Here is a 19417-nt window from a genome sequence, read left to right on the forward strand (position 1 = left end):
CAATCATACCACACTATTTTAGTAGTATTGCGATAGCATTGCAATCATACTCCACACTATTTTAGTAGCATTGCGATAGCACTGCAATCATACCACACTATTTTAGTAGTATTGCGATAGCACTGCAATCATACCACACTATTTTAGTAGTATTGCGATAGCATTGCAATCATACTCCACACTATTTTAGTAGCATTGCGATAGCATTGCAATCATACCACACACTATTTTAGTAGTATTGCGATAGCACTGCAATCATACCACACTATTTTAGTAGTATTGCGATAGCATTGCAATCATACCACACACTATTTTAGTAGTATTACGATAGTATTGCAATCATACCACACTATTTTAGTAGTATTGCGATAGCATTGAAATCATACCACACAATTTTAGTAGTATTGCGATAGTATTGCAATAGGACTCCACATTACTTTAGTAGCATTGCGATAGCATTGCAATCATACCACACTACTTTAGTAGCATTGCGATAGCATTCCAATCATACCACACACTATTTTAGTAGCATTGCGATAGCACTGCAATCATACCACACACTATTTTATTAGTATTGCGATAGTATTGCAATCATACCACACTATTTTAGTAGTATTGCGATTGCATTGCAATCATACCACACACTATTTTAGTAGTATTGAAATAGTATTGCAATCATACTCCACACTACTTTAGTAGCTATTTTAGTATTTAGCGATAGCATTTGCAATCATACCACACACTATTTTAGTATTAGCACTGCAATCATACCACACACTATTTTAGTAGTATTATGATAGTATTGCAATCATACCACACACTACTTTAGTAGTATTACGCATAGCATTGCAATCATACCCCACACACATTTTATTAGTATTACTGTGATAGCATTTGCAATCATCGATACCACACACTATTTTAGTAGTATTGAAATAGTATTGCAATCATACACACTATTTTAGTAGTATTGCGATAGTATTGCAATCATACCACACACTATTTTAGTAGTATTGCAAATACCCCCACACCATTTTAGTAGTTGTATTGCAACTCATACCACACACTATTTTAGTAGTGCAATCATAGTGCATACCATCATATAGCAGGGTTGCCATTTATGCACATCTTTGTTTATTCTCTTTGTTCTCTTCAGATCATATGCAAACGATATTGAAAAACTTAGGCACACATCTAGATATTAGTAGTTTTCACAGTTGTAAGAAGCGATTTTATTGGGATAAAGATTTAGCAGTATTGGTCAGAAGATCTGATGCGTGACACTAAAACTTTAGATTTAGACAGAAGTTTTAGTATTGCTAATCTGAATAGTAATCGCTACCTATCACGTGAAATTAATGGAACCACACACTATGCTTTAGTATATATAGCATTAAGCATTGCGTGTCGGTGAATTTTAGTAGTCGCGCAAACATAGCATTAGAATATGCCAATAGTATTGCAATGAGGTTGGAGACACAGGTATATCCACACTGGACCGCTTTTTAGTAGTACTTTCTAACACATTTACACTAGTTCAGCCGAATTTTGCATAAGCATAGCATTGCAATCATACCACACACATTTTATAGATTTTATAGTAGGCATTGCAATCATACCACACACCATTTTGAAAGTTTAGTACACTACTTTAGTATAATGCAAATAGTATTGCAATCATACCACAGACACTATTTTAGCAGTATTATATAGCATTGCAATCATACCACACACTATTTTAGTAGTGTTACCACATAGGACTTCACACTACTTTAATTTTAGCAGCATTTGCATAGTATTGCAATCATACCCACACATTTTATAGTATTTAGTAGCAATCATACCACACACTATTTTAGTAGTATTGAAATAGTATTGCAATCATACCACACTATTTTAGTAGTATTGAAATAGTATTGCAATCATACCACACACTATTTTAGTAGTATTGAAATAGTATTGCAATCATACCACACACTATTTTAGTAGTATTGAAATAGCATTACAATCATACCACACACTATTTTAGTAGTATTGCGATAGTATTGCAATAGGACTCCACACTACTTTAGTAGCATTGCAATAGCATTGCAATCATACCACACACTATTTTAGTAGTATTGCGATAGTATTGCAATCATACCACACACTATTTTAGTAGTATTGCGATAGTATTGCAATAGGACTTCACACTACTTTAGTAGCATTGCGATAGCATTGCAATCATACCACACACTATTTTAGTAGCATTGCGATAGCACTGCAATCATACTCCACACTATTTTAGTAGTATTGCGATAGTATTGCAATCATACCACACTATTTTAGTAGTATTGCGATTGCATTGCAATCTTACCACACACTATTTTAGTAGTATTCCGATAGTATTGCAATAGGACTCCACACTACTTTAGTAGCATTGCGATAGCATTGCAATCATACCACACACTATTTTAGTAGCATTGCGATAGCACTGCAATCATACCACAAACTATTTTAGTAGTATTGCGATAGTATTGCAATCATACCACACACTACTTTAGTAGTATTGCGATAGCATTGCAATCATACCACACACTCTTTTATTAGTATTGCGATAGCATTGCAATCATACCACACACTACTTTAGTAGTATTGCGATAGTATTGCAATCATACCACACACTATTTTAGTAGTATTGCGATAGCATTACAATCATACCACACACTATTTTAGAAGTATTGCAATCATACCCCACACTATTTTAGTAGTATTGAAATAGTATTGCAATCATACCCCACACTATTTTAGCAGTATTGCGATAGTATTGCAATCATACCACACACTATTTTAGTAGTATTGAAATAGTATTGCAATCATACTCCACACTATTTTAGCAGTATTGCGATAGTATTGCAATCATACCACACTATTTTAGTAGTATTGCGATAGTATTGCAATAGGACTCCACACTATTTTAGTAGTATTGCGATAGCATTGCAATCATACCCCACACACTATTTTAGAAGTATTGCAATCATACCCCACACTATTTTAGTAGTATTGAAATAGTATTGCAATCATACCCCACACTATTTTAGTAGTATTACGATAGTATTGCAATCATACCACACACTATTTTAGTAGTATTGAAATAGTATTGCAATCATACCCCACACTATTTTAGTAGTATTGAAATAGTATTGCAATCATACCACACACTATTTTAGTAGTATTGAAATAGTATTGCAATCATACCACACACTATTTTAGTAGTATTGAAATAGCATTACAATCATACCACACACTATTTTAGTAGTATTGCGATAGTATTGCAATAGGACTCCACACTACTTTAGTAGCATTGCGATAGCATTGCAATCATACCACACACTATTTTAGTAGTATTGCGATAGCATTGCAATCATACCACACACTATTTTAGTAGTATTGCGATAGTATTGCAATCATACCACACACTACTTTAGTAGTATTATGCGATAGTATTGCAATCATACCACACACTATTTTAGTAGTATTGCGATAGCATTGCAATCATACCACACACTATTTTAGTAGTATTGCGATAGTATTGCAATCATACCACACACACTTTTTAGTAGTATTGCGATAGCATTGCAATCATACCACACACTATTTTAGTAGTATTGCGATAGTATTGCAATCATACCCCACACTATTTTAGTAGTATTGCGATAGTATTGCAATCATACCCCACACTATTTTAGTAGTATTAGATAGTATTGCAATCATACCACACACTATTTTAGTAGTATTGAAATAGTATTGCAATCATACCCACACTATTTTAGTAGTATTGCGATAGTATTGCAATCATACCACACTATTTTAGTAGTATTGCGATAGTATTGCAATAGGACTCCACACTATTTTAGTAGTATTGCGATAGCATTGCAATCATACCACACACTCATACCACACACTATTTTAGTAGTATTTTAGAAGTATTGCAATCATACCCCACACTATTTTAGTAGTATTGAAATAGTATTGCAATCATACCCCACACTATTTTAGCAGTATTGCGATAGTATTGCAATCATACCACACACTATTTTAGTAGTATTGAAATAGTATTGCAATCATACCACACACTATTTTAGTAGTATTGAAATAGTATTGCAATCATACCACACACTATTTTAGTAGTATTGAAATAGCATTACAATCATACCACACACTATTTTAGTAGTATTGCGATAGTATTGCAATAGGACTCCACACTACTTTAGTAGCATTGCGATAGCATTGCAATCATACCACACACTATTTAAGTAGTAGTGCGATAGTATTGCAATCATACCACACACCATTTTAGTAGTATTGCGATAGTATTGCAATAGGACTCCACACTACTTTAGTAGCATTGCGATAGCATTGCAATCATACCACACACTATTTTAGTAGCATTGCGATAGCACTGCAATCATACTCCACACTATTTTAGTAGTATTGCGATAGTATTGCAATCATACCACACACTACTTTAGTAGTATTGCGATAGTTTTGCAATCAGAGTGAACCTAAACCATTTATATCATACACCAAAGAGTGAGCCTAACCCATTCATATCATACACCAAAGAGTGAGCCTAAACCATTTATATCATACACCAAAGAGTGAGCCTAACCCATTTATATCATACACCAAAGAGTGAGCCTAAACCATTTATATCATACACCAAATAGTGAACCTAACCCATTCCTATCATACACCAAAGAGTGAGCCTAAACCATTGATATCATACACCAAAGAGTGAGCCTAAACCATTTATATCATACACCAAAGAGTGAACCTAAACCATTTATATCATACACCAAAGAGTGAGCCTAAACCATTTATATCATACACCAAAGAGTGAGCCTAAACCATTTATATCATACACCAAAGAGTGAGCCTAAGCCATTCATATCATACACCAAAGAGTGGACCTAAACCATTTATATCATACACCAAAGAGTGAGCCTAAACCATTTATATCATACACCAAAGAGTGAGCCTAAGCCATTTATATCATATACCAAAGAGTGGACCTAAACCATTTATATCATACACCAAAGAGTGAGCCTAAACCATGTATATCATACACCAAAGAGTGAGCCTAAACCATTTATATCATATACCAAAGAGTGAGCCTAAACCATTTATATCATACACCAAAGAGTGAGCCTAAACCATTTATATCATACACCAAAGAGTGAGCCTAATCCATTTATATCATACACCAAAGAGTGAGCCTAAACCATTTATATCATACACCAAAGAGTGAGCCTAAACCATTTATATCATACACCAAAGAGTGCACCTAAACCATGTATATCATACACCAAAGAGTGAGCCTAAACCATTTATATCATACACCAAAGAGTGAGCCTAATCCATTTATATCATACACCAAAGAGTGAGCCTAAACCATTTATATCATACACCAAAGAGTGAGCCTAAACCATTTATATCATATGCCAAAAAGTGAACCTAAACCATTGATATCGTAAACCAAAGAGTGAGCTTAAACCAGTTATATCATACACCAAAGAATGAGCCTAAACCATTTATATCATAAACCAAAATGTGAGCCTAAACCATTTATATCATACACCAAAGAGTGAGCCTAAGCCATTCATATCATACACCAAAGAGTGGACCTAAACCATTTATATCATATGCCAAAGAGTGAACCTAAACCATTTATATCATACACCAAAGAGTGAGCCTAAACCATTTATATCATATGCCAAAGAGTGAGCCTAAACCATTTATATCATACACCAAAGAGTGAGCCTAAACCATTTATATCATATGTCAAAGAGTGAGCCTAAGCCATTTATATCATACACCAAAGAGTGAGCCTAAACCATTGATATCATACACCAAAGAGTGAGCCTAGACCATTTATATAATACACCAAAGAGTGAACCTAAACCATTGATATCATACGCCAAAGAGTGAGCCTTAACCATTTATATCATATGCCAAAGAGTGAGCCTAAACCATTTATATTATATGCCAAAGAGTGAGCATATACGATATATATCATACATCCAAAGAGTGAGCCTAAACCATTTATATCATACGCCAAAGAGTGAGCCTAAACCATTTATATCATATGCCAAAGAGTGAGCCTAAACCATTTATATCATACACCAAAGAGTGAGCCTCAACCATTTATATCATATGTCAAAGAGTGAGCCTAAGCCATTTATATCATACACCAAAGAGTGAGCCTAAACCATTGATATCATACACCAAAGAGTGAGCCTAAACCATTGATATCATATGCCAAAGAGTTAGCCTAATCCATTTATATCATACACCAAAGAGTGAGTCTAATCCATTTATATCATACGCCAAAGAGTGAGCCTTAACCATTTATATCATATGCCAAAGAGTGAGCCTAAACCATTTATATTATATGCCAAAGAGTGAGCCTAAACGATTTATATAATACACCAAAGAGTGAGCCTAAACCATTTATACTACCCATTAAAATTTTCGACTCACTAGTGTAAATATAGCCAATTACTTCAGGCAACTATTCTAAACTAAATTTTGCAAAATATTCCATACTGTTTAAAGGTACTGTGTACACATGAACTGATGTATTGTAAAACAAGTTCGTACTGTTGAAAAGATTATTGTCATGAGTTCAAGAAATGATAAAAACTCAGTGAAAATTGGCAAATTCTTAAACTTTACACCAAAACGCAGCTGTTCACATGCACAATATTTTCACATGCTTTTCAGCAATTTGATGTATGATCCTCGTGCAATTCATTTGCATGAGGTGTTTGCATTTGGTCAGTGATGTAACCATATATATATATAACATATAGTGACTGTTTTCAGTGAGTCTAAACTTTTGATGGGAAGTATGACATACCAAAGAGTGAGTGAACCTAAATCATCTACATGATATACAAAAGAGTGAAAAGCAACCATTTATAACATATACCAAATGGTGAGCATCAACCATTTAAAATATAAAGCAAAAAGGTAACTTAAAAATTTATAACAAATCCCAAAAGGTGAACCTCAACCACTATGCTATCCCAGTACCCCACGCCAACTGGAACTTGAACTCATGTTAATATGTTTCTGGCATATAAACCATTATAACATGGCTCAAGGGGAAACATATACAGTTTTAGTCATGATGCAATGTTTCTGGCATGTAAACCATTATAACATGGCTCAAGGGGAAACATATACAGTTTTAGCCATGATGCAATGTTTCTGGCATGTAAACCATTATAACATGGCTCAAGGGGAAACATATACAGTTTTAGCCATGATGCAATGTTTCTGGCATGTAAACCATTATAACATGGCTCAAGGGGAAACATATACAGTTTTAGCCATGATGCAATGTTTCTGGCATATAAACCATTATAACATGGCTCAAGGGGAAACATATACAGTTTTAGCCATGATGCAATGTTTCTGGCATGTAAACCATTATAACATGGCTCAAGGGGAAACATATACAGTTTTAGCCATGATGCAATGTTTCTGGCATGTAAACCATTATAACATGGCTCAAGGGGAAACATATACAGTTTTAGCCATGATGCAATGTTTCTGGCATGTAAACCATTATAACATGGCTCAAGGGGAAACATATACAGTTTTAGCCATGATGCAATGTTTCTGGCATGTAAACCATTATAACATGGCTCAAGGGGAAACATATACAGTTTTAGCCATGATGCAATGTTTCTGGCATGTAAACCATTATAACATGGCTCAAGGGGAAACATATACAGTTTTTATGCCATGATGTTAAACAATAGCCATGATGCAATGTTTCTGGCATGTAAACCATTATAACATGGCTCAAGGGGAAACATATACAGTTTTAGCCATGATGCAATGTTTCTGGCATGTAAACCATTATAACATGGCTCAAGGGGAAACATATACAGTTTTAGCCATGATGCAATGTTTCTGGCATGTAAACCATTATAACATGGCTCAAGGGGAAACATATACAAGTTTTAGTGTTTCTGGCATGTAAACCATTATAACATGGCTCAAGGGGAACATATACAGTTTTAGCCATGATGCAATGTTTCTGGCATGTAAACCATTATAACATGGCTCAAGGGGAAACATATACAGTTTAGCCATGATGCAATGTTTCTGGCATGTAAACCATTATAACATGGCTCAAGGGGAAACATATACAGTTTTAGCCATGATGCAATGTTTCTGGCATGTAAACCATTATAACATGGCTCAAGGGGAAACATATACAGTTTTAGCCATGATGCAATGTTTCTGGCATGTAAACCATTATAACATGGCTCAAGGGAAACATATACAGTTTTAGCCATGATGCAATGTTTCTGGCATGTAAACCATTATAACATGGCTCAAGGGGAAACATATACAGTTTTAGCCATGATGCAATGTTTCTGGCATGTAAACCATTATAACATGGCTCAAAGGGGAAACATATACAGTTTTAGCCATGATGCAATGTTTCTGGCATGTAAACCATTATAACATGGCTCAAGGGGAAACATATACAGTTTTAGCCATGATGCAATGTTTCTGGCATGTAAACCATTATAACATGGCTCAAGGGAAACATATACAGTTTTAGCCATGATGCAATGTTTCTGGCATGTAAACCATTATAACATGGCTCAAGGGGAAACATATACAGTTTTAGCCATGATGCAATGTTTCTGGCATGTAAACCATTATAACATGGCTCAAGGGGAAACATATACAGTTTTAGCCATGATGCAATGTTTCTGGCATGTAAACCATTATAACATGGCTCAAGGGGAAACATATACAGTTTTAGCCATGATGCAATGTTTCTGGCATGTAAACCATTATAACATGGCTCAAGGGTTTCTGGCAAACATATACAGTTTTAGCCATGATGCAATGTTTCTGGCATGTAAACCATTATAACATGGCTCAAGGGGAAACATATACAGTTTTAGCCATGATGCAATGTTTCTGGCATGTAAACCATTATAACATGGCTCAAGGGGAAACATATACAGTTTTAGCCATGATGCAATGTTTCTGGCATATAAACCATTATAACATGGCTCAAGGGGAAACATATACAGTTTTAGCCATGATGCAATGCTACTGGGCTCTTAGATCTGATAACTGAGTAATAGTTGTCTTGACAGTAATCAACAAATATTGGTAATGTACTTTAGTTAAGTTTGAGTACATATTGTAATTTGCTGTTGTTTAAAACTAAGTTTAATGTTTGCCCATTAACTGCTCAGTGCTGATTAAATACCTGACCTGCTGTACATTGTTTTTTGTCAGTATTAAGCGTGAACCAGTACCATTTATAACAAATAATAATATCACAAATACTTTTTATAATTTCTTTGGAATTAACTTTTGTCTGGGGCTTTAATCAAGTCAAACAAAACGTTAAGTCAAGAATGCTCAGCCAACAATAGAACACATAAAAACATACACTGCATAGAATTAAGTATCACAGTCCCTGAGCCACATTATTTTCCCTACAGCCTGGCCCTCTGTCTGTGCTAGAGCCCTCAATGAACCAAGTCTAATTTCCCCTCTGGTCTCCCTGGGGCTCCTTTTCATTTCAAATGGGTTTGCTTATTCCTATCAAAATTATAAATATTCAGAAACTAAATGTTAGTCTACGAATGAAGCAGAAAGACATGTTTGGACCAGAAGATCCAAAGGTTTTTCGTTATGCTGAACAGTTGTGTGGGCTTTATTAACAAACCCTGGGGAACCATCAAATTGTAATGGTTATTTGTATGAAAAAGTCAGGAATCAGGGATTCAGATTGGTTCATTCTCTCCGACACTGAAAGAGGCGTTGGGGTGGCCTCGTGGTTAAGGTGTTCGCTCGTCACGCCGAAAATCCAAGTTGGATTCCCTATAAGTACTATGTGTGAAACCCATTTCTGGTGTCCCCTCCCCTCATGAATTTGCTGGGATATTGCTAGAAGTGGCTTAAACTTCACTCACTCACACTCTCTAACACTGACTGACTGTCATAACAAATATCCTGAATATAGGGGTTTTAAGTTTAATAGTGGGACAGAAGAATGTCCCATCAAAATTGGTTAATTTCATGAAAATGTCCCACTAACATATGTGCCTGGAAACATCACAGGGAAATAAAAAAAAAATCATCATAGCATTTACACAGCTGTATGCCATGGATGGTATTTGCACAAACAATTACAAATATGGATCACGTACCACTTGTCTCTCAGTGATTAATCTGGGATTCCTGAGTGAGTTGGCAGGCAAATTAGGGAAATTGCTATTGTGATCAAAGTAGAATGTTTTGCCAATTTTTATTTTGACACTACTAACATTACATTCATGTCATGTAAAACTAAGCAAGCATTAAGGCCTGTTCCGCTTACACGTATAAAACATGTTTATATCTTTTTTATTGACATCATTTCCTGTATTTGGTTCCCGAACTCAGTGTGTGTGTGTCTGAAAGAGATTTTCACCATCTCTCGGGCCACTACTGATGTTTCAGAGAGTAAAGCCAAATAGTTAAAAGTAACATGAATACTACCATTAAAACCATGTAACATGAAAAAACAAGATGACAAATATTTTGCATCATTTCAGTTCCCTTTAAAGGCACAGCTACTGACAATCAATTAATTTTATCCAACTGAAATTCAATTTCTTATTACAATACATGTCATCAAAAGTTATCAATGAAATCAATTTCTTTTATAACACCAAGAATATAATGAGCATAAATGGTCACAGATTTGATAAGATCATAAATAAGGAGTGAGTGAGTGAGTTTAGTTTTACGTCGCTTTTAGCAATATTCCAGCAATATCCCGGCGGGGAACACCAGAAATGGGCTTCACACATTGTATCCATGTAGGGAATTGAACCCGGGTCTTTGGCGTGACGAGCGCATGCTTTAACCACTAGGCTACCCCACCGTCCCTCATGAATAAGAGTTCCCAAACAAAGAATGGTTCAGTTTCATATAAGTTTCTCATTTAATATTTGCAGAGGAACATTTTGGTTCTAGTCTAGAAAGACTTAAACCCTTGTGCCTAATTATGTTGGGACAAATTAAAGCAAAAGTATCACAAGATAAATACTTACTGAATACAAACAACTGTCTTACTGAGAATTTAGTCAAAAATCATTAACATTACAGTCCATTTGACTTCATTTGAGACTGATGAATTGCTCACTAACACAAAATCGAATAAATGCAACAAAATCAAACTTTGCACAGTCACATGAAATCGACAGACCAACTCTGATGATTTGTCTCATAATTTTGGACACCCGAATACAAAAGTTGTTTAACAAACGATCATTATTTTGTTGTCATTTTTCGCTATTTCTTACAAGGGAGGACCACTTGCTGGTAGAACAGCCAGGTGTGCGAGGTGTACCTGTGAAACTGAAATTTCACTGCTCATGCTTGTTCATTACCTGGCTGTTCTACCAGCAAGTGGTCCCCCCTCGTAAGAAATAGCAAAAAGTGACAACAAAATAATGATTAGGGAAATTGCTATTGTGATCAAAGTAGAATGTTTTGCCAATTTATTATTTTGACACTACTTACATTACATTCATGTCATGTAAAACTAAGCAAGCATTAAGGCCTGTTCCGCTTACACGTATAAAACATGTTTATATTTTTTTGAATGAACAAGCGTGAGCAGTGAAATTTCAGTTTCACAGGTACAAAATAATGATCGTTTGTTAAACAACTTTTGTATTCGGGTGTCCAAAATTATGAGACAAATCATCAGAGTTGGTCTGTCGATTTCATGTGACTGTGCAAAGTTTGATTTTGTTGCACTTATTCGATTTTTTGTTAGTGAGCAATTCATCAGTCTCAAATAAAGTCAAACGGACTATAATATCAAACACTAAGAATATTTATAGTTGAGGCATGAAAGTCAAATGGGTCATTGTTTGTTTGTTGTTTAACGCTGCACTCCGCAATATTCCAGCTACATGACAACAGTCTAAATAATGTAGCATGGAGCAGATAATCCAATGATTGACACCATGTGCATCAATACACCAGTTGGGATATGTTAACATGTGTCAACAAAGTCAGTGAGCCTGACCACCCGAATCTGTAAGTTGCCTCTTATGACAAACATGGGTAGCTTAAGACCAATTCTTACGCAGATCTTCACTGGCCAAAACATAAACAAAAAAACGGTTGCTAGATTCAAATTCCATAGAAATCTTCAAAAGACACTGATGAAAATGACTGATATTATTGTCAACAGCATAAAACTCAGTAAATCTTCTAATGATTAAATTACAAAACAACAATAAACAGCTTCATAACAGAACAACACAGATTACATGTGTGTCATCTTTCAGGAGCTTAAACATTACTTTTTTTCTAATGCAGCTTGACACATTCTAAGATATACATTTCTTGAAAATGGGGCAGGAAGTAGCATTGACACATCCCCCCACCCCACCCCTCTCCCATGCTATTTTTTGTCAGCCGTGAATCATAGTTTCAATTGCCTGCAAAGTCTCTCTCACCTTTCATACAAGACACGTCTATGACACGCCTTACATTTCGTTTTGAGACAAATGTGCCACCATTAGGCTATTTTCTCATAAAAAATATACATGCTCAAACATGATCTAAAACTGTTCATTATTGTGTCCTTAGTGGCATTTAATAAACTGTAGTCTGAATGATGACAATGCATGTTTGATAAAACCACTAGCATCCGTAGCAAAACATCACATTGCAAGAATAGAAGTTGCAATATCTAAATCAACTCAGTGTTCACTCTCAGGTAATGATAGTGTTATTGGATTGAACATGTTAATAAGTAAATCATCAAATCTGTAACCATGGCAACATTTTACCTAATGTATTCAATTCATACAGGTTTCAAATTCTGGTCAAAAGACTGAATTGCACGGAACATTATACAAAGATACACAAGGTAAAATCCCAGCTAACATATTCAGAATTACCAATGCTTCGAACAATAACAGTTCTTTTTCTAATCAATAATTTGCAACAGGTTTGGGTTTTTTCATCATTATATCTGCACATATCTCTATAATCACATAAATAAACAAATATTGATCTTCATGATATCCGCAATCATTCCAGACAATGCGCTACACATTAACCGCAAATGTACACAGACACGCATACAAATAAAAACAATCTCTGACCATGTTGAAATGTACATATCATAAAGATAAGAGATTAAATATATTCAAAGTGGTGGCAGTTTGCATTGAAATGTTACACTCAGTAATCTCTTTGAATGACAGACATGGAAACCATGAAATTCATTAAAACAGAATCATTCCAATAATCAGTATGTCTGGGAGTTTTCTGCTGCTGGCTTGAAGATAAACTGGTTATATTTTCAAACAATTAGATAGGCTAGCATTGAAAATTACCATGAAAGATGTCTCTTGCAGCATCAAGGAGATGCATGGTGATGCCAGGGAAACAGATCACACAATAGACTGTTACAATTCAACACTGTACAACCACAGACATATTTTATGATGCTTCGTCTCAGTTGTCTGGGGTCTGTCTGGCACCGAGGTTCAATCAGGCAGACACACAATTTAATTTCCATGAACGCAAGTCACAATTGTATGCCTTCCCCAAAAATGACAACATCGAATTATAAATACAAGACGTCAAATGCTGCTAGTTGAGAATTAGTTCATCGAGACAAACACTGGAATTGCGTGCTCATTTCAGCATAGGAGGTCATTGACACCGGTTGAAAAATAGGTCATCTCACTCAGCTGTTGGCCAACGATGAATTGGTCAGACGGGTGGTTTTTAATCAGAATACATTTGACGTGGCAATGGCGAGTGACCTTGCCAGTCAATAGTATCCAGTTTTCATTAAATTATGCCCTGTCAGTAGTCACGGTAGCAGCTGTAAGGAACGCGCGCCGACAAGACAGCGTAAATGAGAACTCGGCCAGAGCAATCTGAAAGTAGGTCACACTGTGGGAGGAGCTGTTTCGCAACTTTTGCAACATCATCTACTGACGACGTCATACACGATAATGCAGAGGCATTTGGTCACCTCAAAGTACCGTACTGTGACTATCATCGTATTTTGACGGCGCAACATAAAGTTAGCCTACCTGGTTGGTCTTGAAAAAATAGAGCAGGCGAGTGAATGTCCGCCATGTTTAAAATAGATTACTTGGTTGTGTCGAAATTTGTGAATGGAAAGGGGTAATCGGAATGCAATTAAACATGCCCATTACGCAAAAGGCATCTCAGTCATTCATAAATTACACACCGTCGTATCCTCGGTTATTCTTCTTTTGTTTTGGAATGATTCATTTAGTTTCATTACGATTATGGAACTCTTAACATGAACATTCACGCGGTCCAGTTATTTGATTCGTCGCGAAATACACTCTACCCATATTGCAGTACAAATTTACCTCCCGCAACAAGAGAGCGTAAAGGTCTTGCCACAAGGGGCGGGGCATAGGAAGTGGCGCACGCGTTTTGAACAGGTGCCTTCTATTAATTGCCAGCATGTTGATATTTAGCTCAAGGCGATTTCACGATCCGAGAAAATCCTGTTTTCAGTTCATGCTAGGTTAGATGTGTAAACACACTTGGGGCGTTGACGAACAGTCATGTGGAGTTTTTAATGCCCGTGTGTAAAACTCGGTCAAAATGTCCTCGATCGGGGCTGTACTTGATTAAAAAGCGTAAAGATAAACGGTATGTAGACGCGACCGAATTGTTGTAAATAGTAACATGTAAACACATGTTATTTTCGACATAGATACAATGCGTGTGATTGCGTGCGAGGTGTCATTGTTTAGTAATATGCATGTTATTCTCGCTCTTAACGTCAGTTACACTGACACAGAAAGCTCACACCAAAATACGATTAATGATTAGTTACCCTGTTTATTCAGAAAAAAAATGTTAATAAGAGGGAGATCTCCGCATTACGATTAGATATATATGTAATCTGTCATGCACCTATATGATTTAATAAAACACCATAAATATATAAATAAGAAAAGTGGCACGTTCTGACATTTCATTAAACATATTAACCCAAATATCGATCTGGGATCAAATTGCAGTGTTAAAGGAATTACCAATGATCTCGACGCATATATTTATTGAAGAATTTCACTTTTCACAAAGTCGTACTGACAAGTCACATTCCTGGTTCATTTTCTGACTAAATGTAAAAATATCAGGGGATGGTACTGCTCAAAGTTAAAAAAATTTAGATGTAAGTCCTCTGTGTAAAAGGAAGTACTATGTACTACTATTTATTATGTGTATGTTATATGTCTTACATTCAGTCTACCAGCCCTGCCTCCAACACGTATAACCATTGTGATCTTCATATGCCGTTGTCTTACGGCCTGAAAAGCAATAAAGGTCTGTTCTGTTTACACACACAGTTATGGTGATGTTTGCCCATATACTCCTCAAAACATCGTCTTGAAATGTACTTTTATTTATTTTTATTTTTTTGCTTTGCCTTAATTTGTTTGCTTGTACTTGTTTTGTTGTTGTTGTTGTTGTTGTTGTTGTTGTGTGTGTGTGTGTGTGGTGTGTGTGTGGGGTCTTGCTTTTTTCTGTTTTTTTATTTTCTTTTAAATAAATTATTCATGTATTTATTTCCCATATTATGAACACAGAGATGTATATCGATATGCATATATGTGTATGTGGACATCTATATTCATACTCAGCAGATTTCATATAGTAGTATATATAATTATGTACACTATAAATTATTAAAAATCAGTTTATACATTATACAGTACAATACTCAATAGCATACAGTAGCAGATAAAAATAACCCTATAGCCGAACGGCGAGAAAGTTCACGTTCACCTTAGAAGACACAGCGAGATCTCGTTTGTCTGAAACCCATGGATTAATTTTTTAAATTTTTAATGTTCGTATCATACAAGACAATGTTATTCAGGAAACCTTTAAGTACGGGCGCTTGTCCCACGTTTGTCTGTTGTAATCGTAATAACCCATGCGCTATACTACCTGCGCACCACGGACAAACCCGTGATTGATATTATGAGCAATGTCACATGAGGTCAGCGAGGTCACGGACCCGACCATCCTACCTCATCGCAGTCCCCTCACACGACGAGGTTCATGAATAAGTTTAATTTATGTACGGTGATAAGACACGGGTTGACCAACTCAAAGACCGACATTCAGCCACAACTCTGCAACAGATGTTAGTAAAAATTCCCAATTCAGGTTTATAAGGGGAAAGACTAGTATTTCCCAGATAACAGGGGAAATAAGGATAGATAAGTGTTTATTCATAAAGAACGTATGTATGTATGTATGTATGTATGTATGTATGTATGTATGTATGTATGTATGTATGTATGTATGTATGTATGTATGTATGTATGTATGTATGTATGTATGTATGTATGTATGTATGTATGTTTGTACGTGCGTGCGTACATGTATGTTTCCACGGTGTATGTATACGTACGTATATATGCATGTCTATATATAATCAACATGAGTCCTTCTAAAACAATTTGCATAATAATCCTGTAATACGTATTTTCCATAATTGCAGAGAATATGAAATACCCCTGAAATTACGAAAATAACAAATCCCAGTTTAGAACAAAACATTCAGCCAGTACAATACAAAAAGATATTTCAATGTTCTGTACGCGACTTCATCATGTATTTCACGTCTTTTGGTACTTATAACTGATGATGCATAAAATTGGCTGAGAAAATATAGGTGTTTCCGCGGACAGTTTCTCATAGACTGATAAGATGTGCCGTTGAGATTGACATCCAATGATCAAGAGAAAAAATACCAGCGCCTTGAGCATGCACGAGTGCGTGGATATGTGCGCTATATAAATATCAATAATAAATAACACGACAGCGTGGATATGTGCGCTATATAAATATCAATAATAAATAACAAACAACCCTGGTACAGTTATGTAAAGTGCTTATCATATCCATAATTAAGCCTTACCTCAGTAGCAGCAACGTCCGAGTGTACATGGTCAACTTGGTGTGTTCGCACCGAATCATTAAATTGGTTTCTTGTTTGCTGATTGTGTGAATGTATACACCACGTGACTAGGTAAATGAGTTCATAATAACGTTTTGGGGAAATTCAACCTTTTCGTCGACCGTATATGAGGCTTTTGACCAGTAATAAAATCATCACCAGATACATAATAATTAGGTTTGAGAGCATGTTTGCATTGTCTTTTAATTACAAGGGTAATAATATTACGACATGTCTGGTCATAATTGCGCTGTCTGTCAACCAGACAGTCTGATTGCACCAAGCGCACAGACGAGAGTCCTTATCATCAGGCTTTAATTAGCATTCAACAGATGGCGGTTATGAAGAAGTGGGAATTCCCCGTTCTATTAATAGCACAGCAGCGCGCGTGTTTACAAAAGCGTTCGCCGATAAGATGATGTAATCGAATTTCAGTGCTTAGAAATGTACGCATGCGTATTTTGCTGTCTGACACTCAGCTTCAGACTATAATATTTCGGATATGTCTTTTCGAAAACGGAAACAAACCTTCTTAAAAACTGTTACGTACAAGCCCCGTGGAACTTCAGCACTAACACACACAATTCGGCGTAGGTTCGTCTTTATTTTGTTTTGTTTTTTAATCATTCAAATCAAACTGTCTTCAGATAACAACCGAATCTTCAGACTAATTTACTGTTACGTACGTGAACCGAACGGTCAGCTTTAACCGAGGGTTCACCTACGTGGTATATATCGTGACGTTTGCAATGGCACACGAGTGAAAAAGCGAGATGGTTTTCTGTCACATACAAAGCTTACACTCTTTTCAGCTCTTACAACACAGAAACAAACGAGAAGGCACCCATGTGACGAGACACAAATAAACCGGCCCTTACCTGTTATGTATCTGGAGTGAGCTGAAAGTTATTTGTAGTGAAATATACACGATAAAGGTTTGTTACTGGAGCTTCTTAATTACTGGCTATGTACTATGTTTATCTGAGATGATAATTCAGCTGTATACCCCAGGTGCATCGGTTTTGGGATGTACGTGCAGATTTTCGCATCAACGACAGCAGCGGCTGTAGTCGAGTGTTGATGTTCACACCTGAATCAACTTGTAGTTAGTGAGTGAGTTTAGTTTTACGCCACACTCAGCAATATTCTAGCTGTATGGCGGCGGTCTGTATATAATTCGAGTCTGGACCAGACAATCCAGTGATCAACAGCATGCGCATCGATCTACGCAATTTGCATACGATGACATGTGTCACCCAAGTCAGCGAGCCTGACCACCCGCTCCCGTTGGCAACTTGGAACTCTTCGTCGTTGTTTCCATGTACTCAGTTTCATCCTAGTGGACTTTGGTTGTGATAACGATTAGAAACACCCCACATTGGGTTTTGGTTTGTTTGTTTGTAGTCTGTAAGTAATCGAGTCTGGACCAGACAATCCAGTGATCAAGAGCTTGGGAATCGATCTACGCAATCCCGGGATACGATGACACGAGTCACCCAAGTCAGCGAGCCTGACCACTCGATCCCGTTAGTCGCCTCGCATGACAAGCATGGGTTGCTGGAGATCAATTCTAACCCGGACATTCTCGGGTGTCCAACTTTGGTGAAAAAAACTTGATTTCAGGTAACAAGGTGCGTAATAGTCTAATCAAATTGTGACAAAACCTCAAACTAATTGGTACAGAAATCATTTGAGTGTTTTCAACATGTTTAAGTTATAACTAATGAGTACTAAAAAGTCCTCCCTTGAAATATGATGCTAAGACATCTATTTTGGGATAAAAAGATGAATAATTGAAATTTTCAGTGAATAATTTTTAAAGTCTCATATCGAGACTTTATATATAAATTCACCTTTATATATAATTTTTTTTTCAAAGAGAACACAAGGTACTACTAATAAATGCGTTAGAAAAGTCAACTAATGTTTTGCGAAGTCCTATTTTGGAGTAAAAAGTTAAAAGGTTGAAATTTTCAGAGAATATTTTTAAACATTTCATGTTGAGACACAAATGTACTGTTATGGATATTTTCAAAGAGAACACAAGGTACTACTAATACTTTGGTCAGAAAAGTCAAATAAATTTATGCTAAATCTTATTATGGGGTAAAAAAAAAAAATGAAATGTTGAAATGTTCAGACAATAATTTTTTAAATCTCATACTGAGACCCAAATGCAGTTTTAAGTGTATAAGCAACTGATATTAGCATCAACATCCAAGGGAGGACTTTTTATATATTGTTTACATAACTATTGTAAATGATATAAACACCAAACCATTTCTGTACCAATTTTTTGGAGTTTCAGTGATTTGTTCCAGTACTTTAGGGGCGGTGGGGTAG

At 36.0% G+C, this 19417-nt stretch overlaps 1 protein-coding gene across 4 annotated transcripts in view; it reads right to left on the minus strand.

Annotated features, from left to right (window-relative positions):
- The window catches only part of LOC124291226 (kelch-like protein 9), a 94643-nt gene that overhangs the window by 10348 nt on the left and 64878 nt on the right, over positions 1-19417 (minus strand). Inside the window, exon 1 of one of the 4 annotated variants that reach the window (XM_046728173.1) lies at positions 14151-14198. The exons of the other annotated variants lie outside the window; for them this stretch is intronic. The gene's annotated coding sequence lies outside the window, so the exon portion shown is untranslated. Of the gene's footprint in view, positions 1-14150; positions 14199-19417 lie in introns of those variants that run through there. 4 annotated transcript variants of the gene reach the window in all.

The sequence above is a fragment of the Haliotis rubra genome, unplaced genomic scaffold (genome assembly GCF_003918875.1).
Source record: "Haliotis rubra isolate DU_JTF1 unplaced genomic scaffold, ASM391887v1 Scf486, whole genome shotgun sequence".
Lineage (NCBI taxonomy): Eukaryota > Metazoa > Mollusca > Gastropoda > Lepetellida > Haliotidae > Haliotis > Haliotis rubra.